The sequence below is a fragment of the Gavialis gangeticus genome, unplaced genomic scaffold, assembly GCF_001723915.1.
Source record: "Gavialis gangeticus isolate Ggan-Ray unplaced genomic scaffold, GavGan_comp1, whole genome shotgun sequence".
Taxonomy (NCBI): Eukaryota; Metazoa; Chordata; order Crocodylia; family Gavialidae; genus Gavialis; species Gavialis gangeticus.
Window position 1 is genome coordinate 13,611,997 of NW_017729009.1, and position 5,008 is coordinate 13,617,004.

Below are 5,008 nucleotides of genomic sequence, written 5' to 3' on the forward strand. Positions count from 1 at the left end.
TCTGCTTTTCTAAGCATTGTGTTGCATTCTGTCTCTCAGCATGCCAAAAGTAAATGCTTTTTTTCCCCCTTTCTTTATTAGTGAAGCCAACTTATCAAATGACAGACTTGACATTTAAAGATGCATCCAATCCCCCTAAAATATACAATCAAGACAGATATTTATCTTCCATCTTCTTCCAGCACCTGGTTGTGCTATCATAGCAAGGGGCCAGATGGCGGGACATAAAACAGAGAACTGAAAAGGACCCCCTGAGTCACGGAGTCCGAGGATGCTTTTTGTGGTGTTTAGCTGAGCAGTAGAGAATTGGGCGCCTGTCCCCTTTGTCTGGGTTAGCCACACCCTGGGTCATGGGTGTTGTGTTGAGTCAAGCCTCTACTTCCAAGTTACTCATGAGCAGGTGAGGAGAGTTTGATGGCACACTGTAATCCTACGGTGGCGAGCATGTCAGAAATGTGGACGGTTGGATGGAAGTCTTGGACTGGGCAGACAGATGGCAATGTGGATGTGGTCAGATGCAGCCTGGTAAGAAAAGGGAATTTGTTGCCCCGTTTTCTCCACCACTGCTGATCTCATGCATTCACTTGGGTGGTTCAGTTGCCGCAGCAGAGTCCTCTCACCGCTTCATCTTTTAATAAGGCCGTAAAGAGCAAATAGTACAACAGAAACACCCCCATAAATCATAGGATTTGCTAAGGCCACATTTAATGTTTTTTAAGATTCCTATACTGGGAGCTGTATATCTCTTTTTAATGCTTCCAGAATCATCATGCTCGGCGGCTTGCTGAATGATCAGATTCTGCACTTGGATCCGTACTATGGAAAAAGGCTTGGTTTAGTGATGTTGAGATATTGCCCCTCCTCTCCCCCTCCCCCCCCCTTTTTTTTGGAGGGGGAAGTTTTCAAGAGATACTTGAAAGCTGTATGAAGAGCCCTAGCTGGGCAAACACTTCTTTGTTACTTGATAAACTGTTATAAGAGACATTAGTCATTGATTCTTAACAGATGGGGCTTTAGCAAGCTGTTCGAGTACCTCCCTTGAATTGTGGGGATATACTGTTAAAGTAATGCGGTGTGTCTGCCTGTGTCCTAAAACTCCAGGGTGTTTTTTACCAGGTAATAAATGCATTTCTGAGGTGGTTAAAGTGGGGAGGAACCAGCGTAGAGGGCCGGCTCCTGATCTAGGTGCTGATGCCATGCCCATCACAGAGAGATCTAGTTTTCTACAGCCTACTCCTCTTTAAAACTACTCAAGTAGCCATCTCATTCACCGAAAGAGCATGACGGCGGAGAACATTTCCTCTTGTTAAACATATAAGCTAGTATAACATTTAAGAAAGTAGAGAGGGCTCCTGATACATACAGATCTTTCTGTCCAGGCAAACCTTTCTATATAATGCTCTTTTAATATGGAGGAGCCCTTCTGAGAATGAATCAGATTGTATACACAATTTGATAATGATTTCTTTTTTGTTAAATCGGAATCACGCACTTAACACAGTTACCGGTATACCCTCATAGGAACTGTACAGATGCACGCACCGAAGCATATGAGAAAATGCACGTGCGTGGGCATACATACATGCCCGTATGAGAAGTGGTTTAGAATGAACATTTCTGTCCATTTGTGAACGGGACATTGACTTGTGACATTTGAACAGCACAAAATACATATAAAATAACTTAAACTAGAACTGTGTTAAGTGGCAAGATCTATTTAATAACCATCCCCCCAGTGAATTGCATATAAAACTGATCCTTGCCTGTTAAAACAGCACTCCCCAACTCCAGAGTGTATTTCACCAGACGGTAAATGTGTTTCTCAGGCGGTTCAAGGCATCCGGCCTTCAGCCTGTCCCTTTGAGCGCACCCAAACCCCCCTCTGCTGATGGCCCTGTAAATCACTGTCCTGTCGTGTTTTTAATCCTGTATTGAACTGCAGGATTACCTGTGCTGTAGGATCTCAGCATACACATCTGTTCTTGAGCTGGGAGATTGGTGCTGCTATTTGTTTGAAAGATTCAGCTGTTGTGCACCTTGCGATGGAAAGCATCCTGCTTTTTTGTTGTCACTCCCTGCATGCCCAGTCTGCTCACCAGGCATTCACTTTTCTCTGTCCTCCATGTCCTATTGACTCCAACACTTTTGTTCCTCTGTTTTGCCAAATGTTTGGTCTTTTCAAGAAGTATGAACAGGGGGGGAAATTTTAATAGAGCTCCCTTTTCTCTTGGTTTCAGGCAAACCCTTTCAAAGTACCAAAAATATGTTTAAAACAAGTAAATGCACAGAGATTTTTGCTCAGCCCCCCAGCACCATTTTTTAATGAAATGGGACCTATCCAAATAACATGGTTATCAGTTCTTCTAAGTAAGCAAGGGTCAAACTTGTCACTACATGCCCACTCATACTGTAACACTATTAAAAATAACACCCCCCCCCCCACCATTGAAAAAAAAATACTTGCATAAGATTTGAAACTATTTGTGGGCTTCAGTTCAGACTCAGACTGAGCCTGAAAAAGTATCCAGAGTTGAGCTTCATGTAAGTGTACGTGTTGCTTACCACTGTAAGTGTGCCTGGATCCAAAGGCCTGTAGAGAGAGGAGTCTCATGTTCAAAACGCAGTCCTGAATTTTTTGGAAATCCTGTCTCCATACTGGAGTTTATAAGTTCATACTGGAGAAGCGAGAGGACAAAATAGTGTTACTGTGACACCAGTGAATAAATAAGGTATCCCAACCTGCCCCGGGGGTGATTTTTATACTACCTTTGGTGTCTAATACAAGGCGGCTTTAGTACAAATGAAAAAAGGTACAGAGCATTTCCATGTTGTGTGTGAAATGTGTGTATATGGGGGGGAGAGAGAGAGAATGGCATGCACGCACTATAATGTGTGTATGTGAGTCTATGAGGAGGTGGGAGAAGTTTCTTTATACAGATTTTATTTTTGTATTTTTTTTTTAGAAAAAAGGATTTCAAATGAATTTGGTGGGACTGCACTGATAGATATTTTTATACTGATCTGGATCTTCAAGATGTCCTTGTTTGTTTTCTTTGATTGTGCTTTGATTTAAAATTCTAGGCTCATTAAATGCCATAAAAAGCTACATTTGCATAATTTACAAGATCTTTATATGAACATTTTAATAAAAGAATACACCTTTAAATCAAATCACAAAGGCATCTGACATCTTTGAAGGAGAAACTTATATTCCCAAACACAATAAACATTCTTCTATTACTATGTTAATTTGGAAAGCAGGTCATGGGAAATTAAATTGCTTAAAATAGGTCACCAATTATAACTCTGCATTCTATTAAAGCAAGTGCATCTCTGAAATCTTTATTAGTTTATTTTAATTAAAGGCAGAAAAATATTCAGTGTTAAATTATTGCCATTTGTATGTTTTACGTTGATACGGACACACATTTCTTTTATTATGCAGTGTAAAATGCTGCAGATCATTATGATGCATGTATTGTTCTTAGTTACTTACGCAAGTCTATAATAAATGAGGTTTCATTTTAAACAAGGAGGGGAGCCCAAATAAAGTAATAGCACACTTTAAAATTGTTCATTCATAAAAGGAAATTCAAAAACAAACACTGTCTATTTGAAAAAATATATATAATTGACCTCATCTGAATTATAAAAGGTCTGAATTATATTTTCATTGGGTATTTGTATGCAATGCAATATTTCATATTATGACTTGGTGATAAATACAGACTAAGGGGCATATTCCCACTGGGGTTCTCGCATAACATTTATTAATAGTAATGGTAATTATTGTACATATGTATACTGTGAGTGAGCTATTAGCTACTGGAATCTGTGCTTTATATCTGAATATGCAAAAGTTGTCAGTCACTTCCTCTGAAATGTCCACAGTTATTGGAGTGGGTTATATTCACTATTTAATGCATGAGGTATTCAAGCCTAAACAGGGGGCTACAGATGCACAACTCTCACTGACATTATTACGGGTTGTGCACCCAAGTCCCTTGGGCAGCTGTGAGCCCATTCAGAGAGCATGACCCCCTCTACTCATGTCAAAACATGTTAAAGTGGCCTTAAATGTATCTGACAATTTACTCCAACTTGAAGGCTCCTTTCCACCACAAGAGCAGGCTACAATGGCTTTAAATGTAAATATGAATCAGACCTAGATGGTACAAATTCATGGCCATGATGTTAAAAAAGCCTCACCTGAGAGGCATTGCTGTTTATACTGCTCTAACCCTGGCCCTTTCTCTCCATCTGCACCTCACTGGTTGTCAGCCCTGCATGTCGTGTCAAATGGAAATATTAGATTGCAAACTCTTCTGGGGACCAGGAGTGCACGTTTCTCTGCCTTTTGCAAAACATTTGTTATGCTGTTAGGGTCCTGCCAAATAATTGCTGCTAATATTATTAAAAATAATTTAATATGCTGACTGAAAATAGATAGGAGCTCAGACCCAGTTATTTTTGTGCTTCAGGGCAAGTTTATTTCACAAGTCAGGGTAGTCAGCGAGGAGCTGGGGATCTGGTTAGCTTTGGGGATCGGGAATTTGATCTAAATAGTTTTTCATCTCCAGGCCTCTAATTCAAGTTTAGTTTCCAGGCTGAATTCTGCTTCCAGGTGCGATAAGTGTGCAAGTCCATTGCTTTCTATGTAGGAAGTGTCTAGGAGACCTGGTAGGAAATGGGGTTGCTTAGGTGTTATCAAGATCCTGCTTGCAAAAGCGACGTGAGATCAATTGTTCTACTGACTTCGGTGGGAGCACGGGCACGGCTTAGATCAAGGTTCTCAAAGCCAGACAAGGTCCTTTGGGTTGATGTGATATCTTTTATTAGACCAACTCAATAGTTGGAAAAATTGTTCTTTGCAAGCTTTTGGGCACAAACACCCTTCTATATGCCTGAAGAAGGTTGGTTGTGCCCAAAAGCTTGCAAAGAACAATTTTTCCAACTATTGAGTTGGTCTAATAAAAGATATCAGATCAACCCAAAGGACCTTGTCTGG